Raw genomic sequence first — 22668 nt, 5'->3', positions numbered from 1 at the left:
GCTGTTGTACCCGGCAGCTGTTGTACACACCGATGAGGACAAATTATCAGCAGTCCTTCTTGTTGCCTTCAAAATTACCTGCTTGGAGATATAGACATAATCTTCGCACTTCATGACGCCAGCGCCACAATCCGTGTTGGAAAAAAACGGTCTAACGTCTCTTATACCCTCGTTCGAAAGTAAGTAATTTATTAACTGTATCTTTGCTTGTGCCTGAGTTGCTGAACTGAATTGTGTTACCAGTGTTTCAGTTCTTCGTCCCCCTTTCAAATTGCGCAGGCGTAACTTTGTATCCGTCACAGTTATGGTATCTTGAACTGCCGTTGCACGTGAACAACCGAAGAATGTCGTATAAAGAACTGTCAGTAGATGGCGCTCTCTCAGATTACTGCTACTTGGGATCAAAGACTGTTGTAATATAAACAAACAACACAAGGCGTTGCTTGCTGTTAAACATTTTATAATCTCAAAGCGTCAGGTCCGGATCTGGGTTGGGATGGGAGGCGCGGAGTGGGGGTGGGCGGCGGGGGGGGGGGGGGGGGCAAAACGGACTATCTGCCCCGCCCTCATATTCTTGAAGAAAAAAAACTTTGTTTCAAAAAACACCTAGCGTCCAGAGCACGTTGGCCTATTGATTGTTCATATGATTTTGAAACACATCCCTATTGGTTTCTGAACATTTTTAACACATTTTACGTTGGTTTCTGAACGAATCAGAAGTTGATTATTGAATGCGTGCATAGTGTACGTGATGTCTCTTCCAGGAGAATCTCCGTCGCATCTAGAAATAGAAACTTTCCCCCAGACAAAAGAGGACGGGGCTATATGAGCTGAGCTGAATAAAGCCGAACGGGTGAATGCCATTCGCTGTTTGTTTATGTGGCTGGGTGTGCGAATGGTAGGCGTGGTTGTAATTATTAGCGAAATCCACAGATTCAGACTATCAGACTGGAAATAAACGACTAACAGAAATAGCAGATAAAAAAGATTACATATTATCTTCTTGGTATATCCAAGAAAATGAAATTTTGACAGAAAATTTTTGCCAGATCGCTGCACTACTAAGGCCCAGTTGTACAGTTTCCGGTTAGCAGTCGTCTAATTCCATGCTCGGAACAGCGCGAAAACGCGTTGTGCGAACACATTATAACACCTAACAGAGAACAAACGCGAGATAACTAAACCGGTGGTTCTGGCAGGGTTAGTGAAGTTAACCGGAGAATAAGTTTTGACAATGGCAGGAATAGTTACAGAATTAGTGACGACAAGATTGTTTGTTAGAATGACGAAGGAGAAGAAACAAAGACATCACACAAATTATATGGAAGGCTATGATGATTCCAAATTTAGATAAAAATTTCGTACTGCTACTACTTTTCGATCTCATACTTGAGAAACTGGTGCACATGAATGAAATGTAAAACTCTTGCCGAACATAAAACTTTTTGGTTGTAGTAGGCCGAATAGGCATTTGATATTGGTGCTTCGTGAATTATATTCTGTCGTGTTATTTATGTAAATGAGGTAGATAATGGCTCTGAGCACTATGGGACTCAACTGCTGTGGTCATTAGTCCCCTAGAACTTAGAACTACTTAAACCTAACTAACCTAAGGACATCACACACATCCATGCCCGAGGCAGGATTCGAACCTGCGACCGTAGCAGTCGCACGGTTCCGGACTGCGCGCCTAGAACCGCGAGACCACCGCGGCCGGCGAGGTAGATAAAAATGACCATTTATGTCAAAACAGTCTCGCTAACTTGGCATGTGTTACAATTGCTGCTATATTAGAAAGGTCTGTTTCATTTTATCTAACAGACAGTGACAATTTAGACGTAATCAACTCGAGAAACCACACCAGTATTGGGTACTATCATATTAACAGCTTTTTCAGTATTAGACAACGACATTTTGATTTTTCACGTAGCACAACGATTGAAGATCTTTGATGAGATAATAGATACTTTTGCAGAAAGAAAAGCACGCCGTGTAAAGCTGTAGCAAGATTAGAGAGAGAGAAAAAAAGCTGGTATCAAAAGACTGAAGAAATGTGTACTGTCTTGCTTGTCTCCTGACTTGCTTTTATGTTTCCTATATTTAATTTTATGTTACACAAAGGAGAGTTCTTATTCTTCTGGTCACAAATAGTTAGACTCAGTATTAATTGCGAGTTTTTTTTAAGGGGTAGGATGTCAAACCGGCCGACTGGGAGCAGGAGAGGCACCACAGAACATTTTAATTTCCATTGTCCTAAATATAGGCTTGGTGGTCTCCATTGCAAAATATATATGTTTGAATTCCACAGAGCGACATACAGCGCCGTGCAACGGAAAAAAGCTGTATGAAGAGGTTTGGTACTGCACTTCGGCACACTTACGGCTAAATAACACGTCTTACACTTCCTCGAACATATATGTTTTATATATGAAACTCTTCAGAAAGACGTGCGCTACAACATGAACATATTTTTGAAAAATCGACTTCTTTTTAACGCTTTTGACGTCTTAAACACTCGTGGGTGATTGGGGGGGGGGGGGGGGGGGAGTGTGGAGGAGAGGGCAGAGGGCCACTTTCAAGTTTTTGCCCTGGTTCGGGAATATTGTGGATCTGTGACTGTGCTCTGCTTGTTTATGAACTTCACAGTACTTACAGAGTTTATTTAATATGCATTTTCCAGAACAGAAAAGCGTACTGCTTAACTGCTGCAACGAGGTTATGTGACTGCAGACTGCATTGCTACATGCTGTCTCCGCTCTTACCTCGATTCGAGGATGTGAAACAAGTGGACACGGTGTCTCTTCCTGCTGCTGTACTTCCACTGCACCATGTTGGAGCTTCCCGAGTTACAGCTCGATTTTATACCCCGTGTATTAATTAACAAGACACCACGTATAGTTTCTTTATTCTTACGTGTACAGTCAAAGATACTACATTACGGGATTAATATCAAATACAGTATTTATTTACAATCCTCAACAACATGTAGGCCCTTTCAAAGCCTAGTGACTTTGGTGGCGACTGAACAAATGAGAACGAAATTTGAGTCTTGGACTTGCTCGTATTGAGTGCAGCCAGAGACTCTATTACTTTGTCGCAGGGTGATGTATTTCGCGGTGTCCCTATAGGATGTGGCTGAGAAAATTTAGCAGAGGGTGCCCCGGCATGACATCACACAAATTATATGGAAAGCTATGATGATTCCAAATTTAGATAAAAATTTCGTACTGCTACTACTTTTCGATCTCATACTAATCGATCTCGGACTAAAACAAGAGTAACCATGTTAGAAGCCATTAACGCAATTTATATAGGGTTTTTCATATGCTGAGGGTAACTTTTATTTGGTTACTTCTCCAGAAGCTCATTAGTTTTAAGGCCACATGCCATGTGCTGCCTTTAGTATCACATGAACCTCTCTTTGTATATTAGCCTGAAATTATTTTCGGCACCTAGACAACAACAATGACAATTCTGATTGGTCTGTCTCTTATGTAGTTGAATTTGATCTAAAGAGTGAAGCATCCGTCCACGCTGGACGGATCGCACCCAGTGTTTATACCTAATGAGGGGGGATGGACTGTGGGGTACGGTGATGCAGTGTCACGTTTAGCCGTAATCTTCCGCCTGTGTGGAGCTTCGCAGTCGACCGAGGGTTACCGCCGACTAGACCTTGAACTCTTGGCTGCAAGTTCCTAGTGCATATTTCAGTGATGATTGACTGGAATTTTATCTGCGCAACTGGATTATGTTGATACGGTGAGTCTTAATTTATTAAACCTGGACCAATTGTTTTGATTCGTTGAAGACCCATTCTATTGTAATGCCCCAGGTCGCACTTTGGCGGACTAAAACAAGAGTAACCATGTTAGAAGCCATTAACGCATTTTATATAGGGTTTTTCATAAGTTGAGGGTAACTTTTATTTGGTTACTTCTCCAGAAGCTCATTAGTTTTAAGGCCACATGCCATGTGCTGCCTTTAGTATCACATTAACCTCTCTTTGTATATTAGCCTGAAATTATTTTCGGCATGTATTTCATTTTCACGGCCTGTTTATTGGATGTATTCTTTTTCATTTACAGTTATGTTGTTCTGCAAAGAAGTGATAGAAGAAACAGTTAAAGTAATTACCTTCTTCCTTAAGTGAACTGTTAAATTTCGTCTCTGGATGTTTGTGTTTAGGTTAACCTTCATGTTATTATATAAATGCGTTCTAATCGTACAAAAAACTTCTTTTCAATTCCCCTCCCCAGGAAGCATAACTGTCTTTTGGTAAAGGAGGTAGAACACAGTCCATTCATATTTCTGCAAACACCATTTCAAACCAAACCAAAGGATGATTATTTCAGAATCTTCATAGGAACTCCTTAGGATGATCCGCAGACATCACAGTGAACGTTTAAAAGGTAATGCCGACCCTAAAATAATAAAATCTGCTTACGAAATAATGTAATTACAGATTAGACGAAACTCGCTGTGAATGGCGAGTCATGTGCTGTGACAGATTTCAAAAGATAAGCTGGATAAAACAGCCAAGCAAATTAATGTTTACGAGATGCATGTGAAGGCAGATGTATAATATTTCTATGCATGATTGATTTATTACAAACGAAACAATGATTATTAAAACACTCAACATTTAAGCTGCGAATTCTGAAAACAGTATCACATTATTTGGATGAATTATTGTTGCTGAACGTACTTACTGTGACATACATTTACTGATTGGAATCATTTCTCACAACAACATAAAAAAATTGAATTTTTCTGTTTGTATTTACCTGGTTTTGCTAGTGATGAGCATCGGGGTTCATGCTGGGTCTTCAGAGCACTGGCCCACACAGTCAACAAGTAAATTTATAGTATATTAGCGGTGACCAATTATATATTCTTGAGTAAAAGAATTTTTTGTTATAATGTTTGATTAAAATTAGAATAATATGTAAACTGGCGCCTACGGCAATATAAGTTAGGACAGTGATGGGCACCTAGACAACAACAATGACAATTCTGATTGGTCTGTCTCTTATGTAGTTGAATTTGATCTAAAGAGTGAAGCATATCGAGTTTGCAATTTATCTCATATGTGATCCAAAATGAAAAACCTAAAAATAACTATGCAGAATATTTCAGAGGAAATAGTAAATATTTTGGGAGGAGATAGTAGAGACTAATTCCGTTTTGTCCAGTTTCATTCCCCCTCTTTTAATTGCGTCTAATACTTTATCTAACAACATACAGTGATCTTCCCAAGTGGGAGTTGAGATTAATACATCGTCCACATAAACAGTAATTATACTAAGCAGTAGGTCTCCTAGAACCTGGGACATTCCCTAACAAATGCACAAACGCTAATGTTTAAGTCAAAGGGCACAACCTTATATTGATAACATCTCTCAAACAGGAAATCTGTGTACTTTCGAGATTCTTTTGCCAAAGGCAGGTTCCAGTAACCACACGTTACATACATTGACGTAAAAAATTTTGCACCTTTAAATTTTTGTAGTAATTCTTCTATGTTCTCCGGCCTATCACTTTCTGGAAATATAATTTTATTTAACGCTCGGGCGTCCAAAACAAGCCTAATCGAACCATCCTCCTTAGGTACTACAACCAATGGGTTATCATATACACTAATTGCCCTCTCTATAATTCCCCATTCGAGAATTTTCTGAATCATATCTCTAACTGCTTCTTTATATACTTCCGGAACAGTAAAGGGCTTTCAGAAAAAAATGTGCGTCCTCTTTTACAGTCCAATAGCACTCATAATTCCTAATTAGGCCCTGTTGGTCTGAAAACACTTCATAATGATTGTTTAAAATTTGTCTCAAATCATCCTTTTGTACGTCAGTCAGTTCCGTTAATTCTTGTAATTTTTCGTCGATCCTAATCCTGACATTTTCTGTCTCAGAAGGATCCACTTCCTTCTTTTCGCCATATTCATTATAGCCTTTGATCAATGTAGCCGCCTTGCAGTATCGTATTGGAACGTCATTTTGTTCTTCGTTTACACTTAAAGCTATGGGTAATAGGACTTCTTGTTTAACTACTTTTTTAGTTTTTCCAGTACCTACAATAATGTTTAAACCACTCACTGCCATTACAACTATTTGTTTATTCTTTGGTAGAGTATTTACAAAATTCTGTGATACAGCACACACTTCCGAACCGGTATCAATTAGACCAGGAACATTTTCTCCAAACACTGTCACCTCAGTTATAGGTTGTCCAATACATTCTCTTCTGACTACAGACTCACGTTCGCCCAGTAAACCTCGCACTACTTCACGCCTATCAAAACCTACTCCTTCTGTGGAAAGTACACATACCTTAACTGGGTCCTCTTTCACTTCGTTAGCAGTGGCAGCTTTAACTATCCTGTCCACTATTGATCAATCAAAATATTTATCTAGCTTCTCACCCTCTTTAATAACCTCAAATTCCGCAACCCTCTCCAAGATGTTGCCAGAATTTTCAAAATTATTTACTCCTTCCTCTTCTTCTGACCCCTCTTCCTCACTATTGGAAATTACTTCATTCAACCTATATACCACCTCCTCTACACTATTATACTCTTCCTTGGGTACCTTCCCAACTGTTTTCCCAATAATAATGATACTTCACCCGTCTTTGGTAGGCCTCTCATTTGTTTTGCAGTGCTGATTCAACCCCACCCCATGATCTGAGTGTTCACTTTCTGTATTTAGTTCCTTCTTAATATGGTTCCTGCGATCCTTGTTTGAGCTTAACCTTTCACAAAAAACTCTACCCTTCTATTTTCTATTATGCTACCTCCATGCTATTTAGTAGGTGCCTTCTTAATAAAGGGCGTCACTAGCGGGTTTAACTTACGTGATTTCAATCTGCAAACGCTAGTGTCATTACAGACTGCTAACAGTTTTCCTCCTGTGTGACGTCATTGCCTCTGACGTTTCTGCCACCTGTCGGTCCGCACCTACCCGTTACGTCATCAGACTGCAGCTGATGGCTATCAAAGTATTGTACTCGGTCGTTGAACGTATTTCCAACATAGGATCCTCTCTCCCGGTACCTTTCTCTGTAAGTGTTACCTCTTTGTTCGCCTATTCTGTTTACAATGACTTCTGCTCTGTTGCCATTTGACCTAACAGGAGGCCTATACTCTCCTCTGTCATTTTCCTCTTCCTTTAAGATGTTTTCTGCTCGCTCAGGATAATGAATAAACCAGTCAATGTCATCCCTAGGTGCCGAAATGATCTTACTTCGCCAGCTCAATTGCAATTTTTTTTCAATACCCATGATTATCTGTTCTGTCTCTGCTTTTGCATTTATAGAAGAAAAGGCAGTCACCCACTTTTGTAGGAATCCTTTAATGTTCTCTCTCTTGGAATCACATTTTCACCCGACCAACATTTATTCAACACTTCCATTTGCTTCCTCTTTTCCCAATATTCTTCAAAAATGCCTGTTTTAACTCTACTAATTTATCGTATTTATCTGAAGCCAAATTCCCCCAGATTCTAGCTTATCCCATTAGATTAGAGGTGATGAATCCAATCTTTTGCTTGTCATTCCACACTTTGGGTAACACATCTTCAAAATCAGTCCAAAACTCTTTAGGGTGAACATTCTTATTTGGATCAAATTTCAAGAATTGGCGATGTGTTACTTAAGCAATTTCAGATGATTCTACTACCCCATTAGTTACTACACAGCCACTATGGTTGTTAACATTATGCTCTACTCTGGTTAGTCTACCCTCATGCTCACACAACTGTTCATTCATACTGGTACCAAATTGCTGGATATTAGTTTCCATGTTAGTAATTTTATTAGCCTCTTGCATACCAATCTTTGCACACATATCTTTTCCTTCTTTGATTTTACTTGCTAATACTGTGTGACTTTCCTCACAGTGTTTTTCTACATTATGAACCTGTTCAGTAACTTTGTCTAATTCTAAATCTAATTGTTGCTTTGACTGTTGGTTGTCTTCAGCAACTTGCTCAATCTGTGTAGTTAGTTCACTTTCCACTGTCACAACAGCAGTATTACATTCCTGTCTGACCTGATTAATGTCACTTTTAACATTATTGCTGAACAAAGTCATACCATTTTTCCAAGTATCCCTCAAATTCGAAATTTTATCTTCCATTTTGGATTCCATCACAGTTGACAAATTATCGAACCCTTGATTAACCTCCTGCATTAACCCATCTACTTCAGTGTGTAACTCATTTATTTCCAGACCTAATTTATTCATTTTAGTATTAAGGTTATTACCCATTTTATTAATTTTGGTGTCAATATCAGAACTTAATGACGATTTTATATCTCAATCCATCTCCTTCATATGTTTGAGAATATTTACAAACATATCTGATACACTCTCTTTTGGTACACAAGCCACTGACCTTGGTTCCAGTTTCATTTCTTTAACCATAACAAGTAGATATAGGACACTGGGTTCTGGTGCATTTTGTTCACTAGCAGTCCCACAATTAACGTACAGTGAATCTGGCAAACTATTACTAACATTTGCTTGTGACACATTAAAATTGAAATTACCAATCATGGAATCATTCTTATCTTTTACATTCTCCAAATCTACTCCCAGTCTCTCTTTTACTATCGCCTGATTATTTTCAGCCATTCTACCAAGTGTTTTGGCACACACATACAAAACTCTAAGTAGAACACTACTTATCTTTTTCCTCGTCCGGATGACTGCACGGCGAGGTGACACTGCGGGCCCGTTCTCAAGGCCCTGCTTCCGCCGATCCAGTTTACTGGCCAGCACTCCCTACACAGCTGCCAACTGCTCCGTCCACCGGTTTGCTGCTGTAGCGTGGCGCCTGTCGATCTTCAGCTGTCGGCATGTAGTCTGCTGCTGCGGATCGTTAGTTGTTCTCGCTGCCTTGTACACTTCACTAGTAACTTCGCACTCGAGTTCTTTGCTGCTGTGCTCCAACTACCATGCATTAGCACACTTGTCGATTGTCTCACAATAGTTCCTTTATCACTCGCGTGCGAATACCTTATGAGTACATTTAAACAATGCTGCTTTTTTATAAAGTTCCTACCCACCCAAACTTTACTATAGTCTTCCCCGGAAACCGATGCACCAATTGCGGCGTGGCGGGGTTTGAATATTCCGTGTGCTGTGTAGGCTGCAAATTAGAAATTCACCTACCTGAGAACAGAGTCTGCTCGATGTCCCTTCACTCAGCAACGTTGATACTTACAAGATGATGGAAAAGCAGCGTTGATAAAAAACACCATCTCATATCTACAATTACTGAGGCCGCGCAACTCTAGAAATGAAATAAAGTTATGTAGAAAATACTGTCAAAAAAAAAAAAAAATTATCGGGCGGTAGGATAATGGATTGGCTTCTGGAAAATAAGAAAATAATGTCCAAAACTTCCACACAAAAATGTTTATTTGTTCTCATAAACAAAGAAACGGTACTATTCAGTCCACATTTAAACTATTGGTTATTTTCGTCAAGTTCACAATTCATACAGTCATTTCCCACGCATAGCAGACAGAAATCTGTCCAAATCCGACCCATGTTAAACAACTTTTCCATAGTGAGATTTTCACTCTGCAGCGGAGTGTGCGCTGATATGAAACTTCCTGGCAGATTAAAACTGTGTGCCCGACCGAGACTCGAACTCGGGACCTTTGCCTTTCGCGGGCAAGCGCTCTACCAACTGAGCCACCGAAGCACGACTCACGCCCGGTCCTCACAGCTTCACTTCTGCCAGTATCTCGTCTCCTACCTTCCAAACTTTACAGAAGCTCTCCTGCGAACCATGCAGAACTAGCACTCCTGAAAGAAAGGATATAGCGGAGACATGGCTTAGCCACAGCCTGGGGGATGTTTCCAGAATGAGATTTTCACTCTGCAGCGGAGTGTGCGCTGATATGAAACTTCCTGGCAGATTAAAACTGTGTGCCCGACCGAGACTCGAACTCGGGACCTTTGCCTTTCGCGGGCAAGCGCTCTACCAACTGAGCCACCGAAGCACGACTCACGCCCGGTCCTCACAGCTTCACTTCTGCCAGTATCTCGTCTCCTACCTTCCAAACTTTACAGAAGCTCTCCTGCGAACCATGCAGAACTAGCACTCCTGAAAGAAAGGATATAGCGGAGACATGGCTTAGCCACAGCCTGGGGGATGTGCTAGTTCTGCATGGTTCGCAGGAGAGCTTCTGTAAAGTTTGGAAGGTAGGAGACGAGATACTGGCAGAAGTGAAGCTGTGAGGACCGGGCCTGAGTCGTGCTTCGGTGGCTCAGTTGGTAGAGCGCTTGCCCGCGAAAGGCAAAGGTCCCGAGTTCGAGTCTCGGTCGGGCACACAGTTTTAATCTGCCAGGAAGTTTCAACTTTTCCATAGTCATTAATTCCACCACTAACATGAGTTATGATATTCGATGCTTCTGGTGGATTTCAAAAAAGAAATTGCTCGGCAAAAATGCTCAGAGGTTGAATACTGAAGCATGCCACGCAGATACAACGAAGTCCAAATTTTCACACGTGAATATCATCCTAACAATACAGTTCTAAAACTTCCAAACTTCATAAAACTGTCCATAACTACATCAGCGTTAGTCACGACACATATCAAACGCGAGGAACTCAATAATCGTTCAATTTACACATTATTTCGACTCGCACAAGTAACATGACCGTCCGCATTCAAAGCTGGCGAGAGACTCACTTCTTGTGACCTAACTCCCAATATAACTATCAGGTAACGAGCGGGAACCATCTCAATTCTGATTGGCTAACCATACTCGCTGCCAGTCAGAATGCTCGCTCATGATCATACTCGCGCCAAAACTGGCCTGCACCAATCCTTACATACAGACGCACCTATGTCATTCTCATCTACAAATATTAAAGTAATGTTTAATAAACGAAAATGGAAAGGCAATAAATCTGGAAACATCCTTTAGATACAGATAATACTCCAGCTGACTTTCTTGCTGCTCTGTTACAATAGCAATCACACCTAGACATACGTCATCAGCAAAGTGGGTAAATTCTCTATGAACATTTTCCCACGACAGGCTTGCGTAACACTTGCAGGTTATTTAAGATGGTATATAATGCAACATTAAATTTGACGAATGTCGCACGTACACACTCTGATTCACTCACATATACCCCCACAACAATCTTAGACACTAATAATAAATTTGTCTGATTTTTATACTACGAAAACGAAAAATAATTAAAATTTTAATATGAAAATCTCAATTAATTAATTCCGCACCCTGCGAGTTCTGTCTGTGGTTTTAAATAATACCAAAGGATAAATTATTATATTTCCTAACTGAATTTAGTTTCCTAAGTGTCAGTTTTTGTCTTTTTCATCAATTTTTTTATCTCTGAAACTATGATAGCTATAAAGCTGAAATTTGAATATAATTTTTTCCTGAATGTCAGAAGGTAGTGTACCGATTTTGAAAATGATTGAATAATACTTAATATCATTTATTTAGGTTCTTACAGGTTTTGAATGTACGCATATAGTGAAATGAAATGATCGTATGGCGTTGTTAGCCTGGAGGCCCCATTCGGGGGAGGTCGGCCGCAGTATTGCAAGTCCTTTGTAGGTGACGCCACATCGGAGACATTGGATAGCTTTCCCATGGCAGGTAGTGACAGATGCGCGCGTGTCTCCCGGTTAGGCCCGAAGTTACATGCAGCTAGCTATCCTAAAACAAACGTTCGCTCGGAACAAACTTGCGACGCAATACTCGAATGTCCGACACGGATTTGTTTCCACTTCCGCCCTCAACATGTCATTGCGTAAAGCTGTTGGTCTTTCTGATCGATACGAATCCGAAAGATCAAAATTATCGGATTTGAACTTAGAAAAACACCAGTTTTCCATTTAAAATCGTCTTATGCACATGGATAAATATCACAAGTGTTATTACTAGCAACTGTTACTCTACTTCCTTTGCGAAACTCAAAAAGCATACGATGCTGGATATGTACCTCTTCTGGTATTTGGCTGGCCATTTCACCATCAATGGCAAGGAAATTAAGATTTAATTATTTACGAGTAAACAAGTCACTCTAACATTAAAATGCCTTTCGCACGAATTTGAAGCACACAGTGAGCTGATAAATAACAAACTAATATCGACATGCACAGAAACGGCGTTATTTTCAGGTCTACCTCACAATATGGGGAAAATTCACCTGGCCTTCCACGAGACGTGTGGTAGTAATCGAAGGTACCATGACAGCTGTGGGCATTATCTCGGACCATCCGCATCCCTTCATGCTTGATGCCTTCGCCAGTGTCGATGGCTTCTTCCAGCACGATGACTGTCCATATCACAAAGCTAGAAACGTGATATAGTGGTTTGAGGAGTTGATAGTAAGCTCCTGCTGATGTTTTGCGTTCGAAATTCGCCAAAGGAGAATCCGATGGGTCACATATGGGACGCAGTCGGGCACCAGCTCCACGTCCACAACTCAGCTTCACGTAATGTATGTTCCACAAGCCAGCTTCACGTAATGTACGGGAACTACATGAACTGCTCATAGGCATCTGGTGCCACATGCTAACAGAAATCTACAAAGGACTTGTTGAATTCATGCCACAGGGAATATCTGCTGTACTGCGTTCCAAAGGTGGATCAACAGGCTGTCTTCATCTTCATGAGTACTCTACATTTCGCACGTAAGTGCTTGGAAGAGGGCTATTACGCAGATGATCGTGCTGTTTTGGCTCTTCAGTTTATAACGGCTAATTCACCACGTGAGGATTGTAATCTGCTTTGTCGGTAGCGAAAACGTTGGTCCTACTTCTATCATTGTTGAAACTAGCATTACGCTGTAAGTAAGTCTCGAATCAAAGGATGCCCTTCTGGAATTTTGAAATAACTTTCGGTTGGAAGAACATTATTCCTACTTCTAGAAGGAATCTATCCTTATTCATCTCTTGAAACTAGCGAACGATCCCACATTCTTAGTTAGTTTTCGCCTTATCGCTGCGTGGGAAAGTCTCTTGTGAAGATAGTCAGTAGATATCTTGTGTGAATCCTGGAGAGAAAGCATCTCTTTGAGTAGTTACTGTATTTTTTGACATAGAGAGGGCTTATGACACTGACTAGAGGTTCAATATCTAATGTCAGCTCTACAACTGGGGATTCCATGGGCGACACTCTATTGTACTGCGCTCCTTCTCGGCACTGTCAATCTGGGAGCCATCTGCAGTTTATGATAACTGAAGAAAACTTCAAAAGCCAAGATCGCTAAAAAAACATTGTTTCGAGAGAGCTAAGCTGGGAACATAGATAAGATCCGATGGATAAGATCTGATGGAGATAGCATGAATCTGTCAGGGAATCAAGTCGTGGGCCACGAAACTCTTCTGTCCCTGACGTTTCGTCCAGAACTGTGCTGGACATCTTCATAGGCGTTGCTCCTCCGTTGAGTCTTGTCGACTGACGGGTCAGACGTCTACAAGCGACATATATACTGTAGACAAAGGGGCGAAGCCGGAGTTACACGTCATAAGCAGAGATGATCCTTTTCAAATATAAAACTTAACTGTCGACCGTCGTCTTATCAAACATAGAAAACTTCTTTAGGAATTCTGCAGAGCTACTGTCCATATGTCGGTAAGTTTCATGATCTCTTCTTTCATATTCAAATCTTATGTTTGTATATTTCAAAGCCTTCTCTACATAGCCATGAATAATAATTCGTCTTCTTAGATAAAGGTAGTGAAGGGAGACGAAAATTTAATAGTCATGGGTAACTGGAATTCGAGAGTAGGAAAAGGGAGAGAAGGAAACATAGTAGGTGAATATGGGTTAGGGCTAAGAAATGAAAGAGGAAGCCGCCTGGTAGAGTTCTGTACAGAGCATAACTTAATCATTGCTAACACTTGGTTCAAGAATCATGAAAGAAGGTTGTATACATGGAAGAATCCTGGAGATACTAGAAGGTATCAGATAGATTATATAATGGTAAGACAGAGATTAAGAACCAGGTTTTAAATTGTAAGACATTTCCAGGGGCAGATGTGGACTCTGACCACAATCTATTGGTAATGAACTGTAGATTAAAACTGAAGAAACTGCAAAAAGGTGGGAATTTAACGAGATGGGACCTGGATAAATTCAAAGATCCAGAGGTTGTACAGAGTTTCAGGGAGAGCATAAGGGAAAAATTGACAGGAATGGGGGAAAGAAGTACAGTAGAAGAAGAATGGGTAGCTCTGAGGGATGAAGTACTGAAGGCAGCAGAGGATCAAGTAGGTAAAAAGACGAGGGCTAGTAGAACTCCTTGGGTAACAGAAGAAATATTGAACTTAATTGACGAAAGGAGAAAATATAAAAATGCAGTAAATGAAGCAGTCAAAAAGGAAAACAGACGTCTCAAAAATGAGATCGACAGGAAGTGCAAAATGGCTAAGGAGGCATGGCTAGAGGACAAATGTAAGGAGGTAGAGGCTTATCTCACTAGGGGTAAGATAGATACTGCCTGCAGGAAAATTAAAGAGATTTTTGGAGAAAAGAGAACCACTTGTATGAATATCAAGAGCTCAGATGGAAACACAGTTCTAAGCAAAGAAGGGAAAGCAGAAAGGTGGAAGGAGTATATAGAGGGTCTATACAAGGGCAATGTACTTGAGGACAATATTATGGAAATGGAAGAGGATGTAGATGAAGATGAAATGGGAGATACGATACTGCGTGAAGAGTTTGACAGAGCACTGAAAGACCTGGGTCGAAACAAGGCCCCGGGAGTAGACAACATTCCATTAGAACTACTGAGGGCATTGGGAGAGCCAGTCGTGACAAAACTTTACCATCTGGTGAGCAAGATGTATGAGACAGGCGAAATACCCTCAGACTTCAAGAAGAATATAATAATTCCAATCCCAAAGTAAGCAGGTGTTGACAGATGTGAAAAATACCGAACTATCAGTTTAATAAGTCACAGCTGCAAAATACTAACGCGAATTCTTTACAGACGAGCGGAAAAACTAGTAGAAGCCGACCTCGGGGAAGATCAGTTTGGATTCCGTAGAAATATTGGAATACGTGAGGCAATACTGATCTTACGACTTATCTTAGAAGCTAGATTAAGGAAAGGCAAACCTACGTTTCTAGCATTTGTAGACTTAGAGAAAGCTTTTGACATTGTTAACTGGAATACTCTCTTTCAAATTCTAAAAGTGGCAGGGGTAAAATACAGGGAGCGAAAGGCTATTTACAATTTATACAGAAACTAGATGGCAGTTATAAGAGTGGAGGGGCATGAAAGGGAAGCAGTGGTTGGAAAGGGAGTGAGACAGGGTTGTAGTCTCTCCCCGATGTTATTCAATCTGTATATTGAGCAAGCAGTAAAGGAAACAAAAGAAAAATTCGGAGTAGGTATTAAAATCCACGGAGAAGAAATAAAAACTTTGAGGTTCGCCGATGACATTGTAATTCTATCAGACACAGCAAAGGACTTGGAAGAGCGGTTGAACGGAATGGACAGTGTCTTTAAAGGAGGATATAAGATGAACATCAACAAAATCAAAACGAAGATAATGGAATGTAGTCGAATTAAGTCGGGTGATGCTGAGGGAATTAGATTAGGAAATGAGGCACTTTAAGGTAGTAAAGGAGTTTTGCTATTTGGGGAGCAAAATAACTGATGATGGTCGAAGTAGAGATGATATAAAATGTAGACTGGCAGTGGCAAGATAAGCGTTTCTGAAGAAGAGAAATGTGTTAACATCGAGTATTGATTTAAGTGTCAGGAAGTCGTTTCTGAAAGTATTTGTATGGAGTGTAGCCATGTATGGAAGTGAAACGTGGACGATAAATAGTTTGGACAAGAAGAGAATAGAAGCTTTCGAAATGTGGTGCTACAGAAGAATGCTTAAGATTATATGGGTAGACCACATAACTAATGATGAAGTATTGAATAGAATTGGGGAGAAGAGGAGTATGTGGCACAACTTGACAAAAAGAAGGGACCGGTTAGTAGGACATGTTCTGAGGCATCAAGGGATCACAAATTTAGCATTGGAGGGCAGCATGGAGGGTAAAAAATGTAGAGGGAGACCAAGAGATGAATACACTAAGCAGATTCAGAAGGATGTGGGTTGCAGTAAGTATTGGGAGATGAAGAAGCTTGCACAGGATAGGGTAGCATGGAGAGCTGCATCAAACCAGTCTCAGGACTGAAGACCACAACAACAACAACATGGATAAAATTGTTGTTTCGTAATACTTCATTTCGTGACTTCGCAATGGAAGAGCATGCTTTGCTACAGTCGACCTGTCTATTTTTCCTAGCCGGCAAAGGCTTTTGTGTTCCTTTAGCTGCGTATTCACGCTTCTCTTGGTTGTTCCAATATAAGCTTTACCACACGTACACTGAATTTTACATACGCCACATGCTGAGAGAAGAAGTCTTTTATCATTTACATATCGGAGTGCTTGACCTATTTTTTTTTTTTTTGTAGGTTTAAAAACCGGTCTAATGTCAAGTTTCCGTAAAATCTTTCCGATCTGATCTGCTACTCGTTTAATAAAAAGGAGTGAAACTGTATTCTCCCATGGTTGTTTTTCAAGCTTGTCCTTCGGCTTTCCGTTATTTGGTCGCAGAATTCTGTTTTCTTTCCCTGAATAGCCACCTTTCTCGAAAGCCTGCTTTAGACGTTTTAATTCGGCGTCCAGGTATTCCGTCATGCACATCCTTTTAGCTCTATCGACAAGACTTTTAATGACACCTCTCTTTTGTTGTGGATGGTAATTGAAGTTCTTATGTAAATATCTCTCCGTGTGCGTTACTTTTCGAAAAACCTAATGTACCAAACTTTCATCTGTCTGCCTCATAACTAAAACACCTAACACAGCTATTTTGTTGTCTTTTCTATTTCCATGGTGAACTAGATTTAGGATTTATGTTAGTTAGAATGGTTCAAGTGGCTCTGAGCACTATGGGACTTAACATCTGTGGTCATCAGTCCCCTAGAACTTAGAACTACGTAAACCTAACTAACCTAAGGACATCACACACATCCATGCCCGAGGCAGGATTCGAACCTGCGACCGTAGCAGTCGCGCGGTTCCGGACTGAGCGCCTGGAACCACTAGACCACCGCGGCCAGCGTTAGTTAGAAAACCAAAGAATACGCCCAAATCCTTTTTACCATGTGTCAGGACCACAAATGTGTCACTCACAAATAGATACCAGCGAGATGTTTTCTTATATTCTTTTCCTGAAGCCGACTGTTAGAATTTTTTGGTTGAATTCTTTTAATCTCTTATCAGTTTTACCTGTCTTGAAAATGGAAATTTGCGTCCAGCAACTTCTATTTCAAGATGCATTTAACTTGTACGGAACTTGTCTTTTATAATACTTCGCCTTGTCTGATTTTACTCATTGATTATAGACGTGTACCAGAGGAATAATGTAACAAATGTATCAAATGGCTCTGAGCACTATGGGACTTAACATCTGTGCTCATCAGTCCCCTAGAACTTAGAACTACTTAACCTGCGACCGTAGCAGTCGCGCGGTTCCGGACTGAGCGCCTAGAACCGCTAGACCACCGCGGCCGCCAATAATGTAACAGATGGACGATTAAATACAGTACTGACAAACTTTTCTCGATTGCAACCTTTTTAAATTTCAGTAGAATATTTGTTTCCAGGTACGTGATCATGCTGTACCTTGGGCCATGCTTGTGTATTTGCAAAAACTTCAGTTTTCCGGAGTAATTTTTTTTAACTTCAGGAAAAGACTGCAGAACATAAAATTGAATGCTATCTTTTAAAAAGGAACAAGAAAATATATTAGACTTATATTGTAGTGCTGGCTAGAGGGGCAAGTCTGAAAAGTGCACCAAATTACAACACTGTCCTCTACAGTGACTAATACCTGAATAGAAACTTGCGCCAAAAACAGGCGGTAGGTGTGCGATATGTTTACTGCAGAAGCCCAAGCGTGGCTAGCGCCGGGAATACTAAATATTATAAATGCCAGCGCGGAACGTTCCGGCTCGATGCGGTGTGAACGCGGCAAAGCAAAACAACGCGTTTGATATTACGGCGCGTCCCTGATCCGTACGCAGTGCGAACGCGGCCAAGGGCAATCGTGATGAATTACATCTAGTATCTTCAGGTACCAAAATCGGTAGGCTATATGCGGTAATCGGGGCGAGGCGTAAAGAAGCTTCTTTTCGCCCCTAGTTTTTTACCATTGAGACATTTCAATCTAACCAGTGTTCTCATCCCTCTTACTTTGAGATATCTCATTTGTGACAAATGTAAGTCCCGGTAACTTCACCGAATTCTTAAAAGCTAACGGAATGCTCATCATGTGCAGGTTAGGTTTGCTAAAATTAAGACGCTCAGTATTAGAATTTATACGCACAATTAGTCTACGGAAAACTTAAAACGTGCCTATTCCTACACCCCCGAGAAAACGTGCCTATTCCTACACACCTGAGAGCATCAGCTGAAATTGAGATGTGGTCGCAAGGCTGGAGGAAGAACAGAGACTAAAAAATGGACAACATACAAAGAATGTTCAACAGGAATCTTCACAGCGGATGAAACACTATTAGATAAAAACGCTTCTGAGACGATATTACCGACTCGGTATCGAAAATGTCACTCACGAAAGAAGGATCGCATAACTGAAGTAAAATTCACAAGCCAAGTTCGCTAAAACAAACTTGTTGTGCTCCATGGTAAAACACAATCTGCTATTTCAAGGTACAAGATGGCGCAAGACCGACCAAGTGTGGCTTAACGTTGCACTTGTTATATAAGTAGCTCCAAAAATATGTAGCATTTTACTCTACATAAAATTCTGTATCTGAATAGTTAACAAAATGTTCCAAAAGAGCTTTAATATGTTACACAACACTTAAATTTGTAGAACTCGAAATATTTACCTAAGCTGCACAAAACCCAACTTCACGTCTAACACCAGAAACTGTAGGAAATGGCGGAAACTATTTAGGGCGGTCTCTAGTCCCCATTTCTCCATGTGATTCTAAAATCACTCATTAGACTGAAGTAACTACCAAAAACATCATGTGTTCCTAGGTACAGTATCCTCTAGGTACAACAACTTGCCCTCTTCCGTCAAGAACTCTCAAATAAAATGAAAAGTAGTTTGTGCGTTGTTTTTTTTTTATATTCTCAAAGAAAGGAAATGTTGCCTCTATATCTCAATAAAAATGTTACAAGTTTTAACCGAACTGAAAATTACTTTCACTGTATTATCATTTGTGAAAATCTCTTTTTTTATACGAAGAGTCGATTATGAAGTATTAATGTAGACAATATATCAAGAAATGCCATATCATTTCTTTATTTCATACACACTTACGAGTATGTTCCGTATGCATGCATACGCGCGCGCGCGCGCGTGTGTGTGTGTGTGTGTGTGTGTGTGTGTGTGTGTGTGTGTGTGTGTGTGTTAAGCATCTTCGCCTCATGGAAATGGAGTGAAAAGCCAAGCAACAGCAGTTGATTAGCAGCTGTTGCTTGTGAACCAGTTTTCAAGTTATTCAATGCAGTGACACAGTTCACAGGACAAAATATTAGTTATATTATAAGGGCACAGTGGCATTTAGAAGCTCTGTAAGCAGAGTTATAAAACTACTATAGGCTACTGTAGACTATCATAAGTAAGCATGGACTACGATAGTTTTCCTAGTAGCCTTGTTCAGTTAAAGTAGTAACCGCGTTACCTGTGAGTTACCTTTTGGACGTTACCACATAACTATTGCATTCTTTATGTACGCGATCAGTGCATTACTAGAGTAACCTAAAAACTGCAAACAGTAAACAGTCTAGAAACCGAATGACGATATAAAAAAGGGTTGAGTAGCCTATGGAAAATTTTTGTTCTATATAGTTATCCTCCCATCTGTTGCTTAAAAGTGAACATTATTTATAGCACGCGTAAGGTATGCCCAGTGTTGTGGCGGTGTGGTGCAGTCTGGGTGGTAACCGGGCGCCGCTCGATAACCCTTGGCACCGCGGCGTCATGCTGGGTCAGCGAGGTGTCAGCCATGGGCGCTGCGTCCGTGGCATCGGTAGCCCCGGTGTCGTGCTGAACACGGCGACCAGAAAAGGAGCAGTCCGGTGGCAAAACAACGATGTGGGGTGGAGTAAGAGACGCAATTGTGCGGTCGCAGGAGTCGATTTCAGCCTGTAATTCACAAAGACGGCGCCGAAGAGTGCTGTTGTCAATGATGAGGGCTGAGGATTCACGTTCGAGGTGGATGAGAGAAGACGTGGTTGTAGCCAAATCGACGGAGAGTGCCGCACAACGGCGACGTTCCTTGAGGATAGAGGATGAGGTGTAGGTGGTGCGTGTCGAGAATGGAATGCAAATGCCTGATTTGGAGAGTATAGAAGAATCGTCGATGTTCACTGATACCTTGTAGTGATGGAGGAAGTCTATACCAATGACGGGTTCATCAACTGAAGCTACACAGAAGGACCATGGGAATGTAGTACCAGTATTGAAATCGAGCTGGACGAGAGCTGTGCCAGGGACAGGAATGCGTGTGCGGTTAACCGCAAAAACCTCAACAGGTGGAGCAGAGTCAGTGGCAGGGGTTATAGAGGCAGGTAATATACTCATTTCTGCACCCGTATCGATGAAGAATGAAGAGTGTAACGTATGATCATATACGTATGGGCGCGCAGATGACGTCGGAAGGCTCGAAAAATTAGAGCATGATTGTAGGTGCAGAGGTTCATTAGGACAGAGTGGCGCGCCTAAACGGTTCCGTCCGCCGAGTTTAAAGCATTGCAGGGCGCGCGGCGCTTCGCGGCTTTATCATCGAATGTTGCATGGTGCCAGCAGAATTTATGACAGAGACCTGTTGCTGTTTGTAGAAGCCGCGGAGTCATCTGTCCACCGGGCGGATGACCCGGTACCGGGCGCGATCGGTTTGGTGTGTGGTTTAATGCTGGCGCGTGTAGCCGGTTGTGTGGCTGCACGTGCGGAGTTGCCAACCTCGATTGGCGAAGAGTGCGTCATTCCCTGCGTGGTCGCCGGGGGATGTAGAACTTTTCGCGGTTTCACCACTTTCAGGGTCACCTCGAAGGACGTGCCTTTGTCATTTACACCGACCACAAACCCCTTGTGGAGGAAATCCGCAATCCGAGCGCCAACGCACCCCCTCGCAGACTTCGCCATTTGGAATACATTTCACATTTTTCAACCGACACACGACATGTTCGCGGTTCCGATAATGTGGTCGCTGATTTTTGGTCGAGGATCGCAGTGGTCTCAGCTGACATATCCCTCACTGAACTTGCACGCCGCCAGCGGACTGAACATGAAACTCATGCTGAGTTTGATAGCTCAACCTCAAATCTTCGATTTGAAGACCTTCCGCTCCCGGACTCAGACCTTACACTAAGGTGTGACATTTCAACCGGACGACGTCAACCATGAGTCCCGCCGTCCATGCGACAACTCATTTTCGATGCACGCCATGATTTAGCACACCCGGGCGTCCGGGCCACGATCCGCCTTGTGACTGAACGTTTTGTGTGGCCTCGCGTACGTGAGGACTGCAAACTGTGGGCACAAGCGTGTGTGGCGTGCCAACGTAGCAAGGTTTCCTGTCACACCCACCCTCTTCTCGCTCCCTTTGATGTACGTACCGGACGTTTTCACCACGTCCACATTGACATCGTGGGACACCTAACCCCCTGTGGGCCCATTTAACTACTTATTCACAATGATAGACAGAGCGACCCACTGGGTCGAGGCCAAGCCCATCACTGACACTTCCGCCACAACGATAGTCCGCACCTTTATCGAGTCGTGGACCTCACATTTTGGCTGTCCCTCCTCTATAACAATGGACCAGGGGCGCTGGTTTGAAGCAAACCTCTTCGCACGACTCTGTCAACTGTGCGGTGTAGACAGATTCCGTACGACAGCTTACCACCCTCAGAGCAACGGCCTGGTGGAGAGGTTCCACCGCACCTTAAAAGTAGCAATCATGGCACATGGTGGCCACTGGACAGACGTACTCCCATGGGTTTTACTGGGATTGTGAACCGCGGTCAAGGAGGATTTAACTGCTTCACTAGCAGAGGTGTTGTATGGGGAACCCCTCGTCCTCCCCGCCAAATACGTCGACGACTCACCTCTGTTGCCAACTGTTGACTTACCCCCTTTATTGGAGCGAGTACGATCCGTTATCTCGAAACTCTGTGTACCAGCTCCCAAGAAGCACTCGGCGCCACGAGTTTTCATTCACAGACGGTTGGCAACCTGCACGCGTCATTTTACGCGACAACACAATTCGCAGAGCTTTACAACCACCTTATTCAGGCCCACAACAGGTGGTCCATCAGGGTGTAAATACCATGGACATTGATATTAATCAAAAAACATTTACTGTTTCGACACATCGTGTGAACCCAGCCTGGACGCTCTCCGAACAATCGGATGAACCTGTCCCAGCCGCCGCCTCGACCACTCCGCCTGTTGTTCACATTGACACGACCTACGATGATGCGTGTGACGAGTATTCAGGTGATGATACTGCGTGTGACAATTATGATGCGTGTGATGATTATTTGGGAGACCATACTGCATGTGACGTCCCCCCCCCCCCCCCCCCCACCCTAGTGCACGACGCTGAACGACGATC

The 22668-nt window shown here is 42.0% G+C and overlaps 3 non-coding genes across 3 annotated transcripts; 1 reads left to right on the top strand and 2 right to left on the bottom strand.

Moving 5' to 3' along the window:
• Window positions 1-9642: 9642 nt before the first annotated feature.
• On the bottom strand, window positions 9643-9717 carry Trnas-cga (transfer RNA serine (anticodon CGA)). The gene has a single exon. It is a non-coding gene; the product is annotated as a tRNA-Ser (tRNA).
• Window positions 9718-9943: 226 nt separating this feature from the next.
• Trnas-cga (transfer RNA serine (anticodon CGA)) lies at window positions 9944-10018 on the bottom strand. The gene has a single exon. It is a non-coding gene; the product is annotated as a tRNA-Ser (tRNA).
• A 254-nt stretch (window positions 10019-10272) lies between these two features.
• Window positions 10273-10347, top strand: Trnas-cga (transfer RNA serine (anticodon CGA)). The gene has a single exon. It is a non-coding gene; the product is annotated as a tRNA-Ser (tRNA).
• Window positions 10348-22668: the final 12321 nt, after the last annotated feature.

This window comes from Schistocerca nitens, chromosome 3 (assembly GCF_023898315.1).
Source record: "Schistocerca nitens isolate TAMUIC-IGC-003100 chromosome 3, iqSchNite1.1, whole genome shotgun sequence".
Classification (NCBI taxonomy): domain Eukaryota; kingdom Metazoa; phylum Arthropoda; class Insecta; order Orthoptera; family Acrididae; genus Schistocerca; species Schistocerca nitens.
This window is presented reverse-complemented; position numbering and strand designations above follow the sequence as displayed.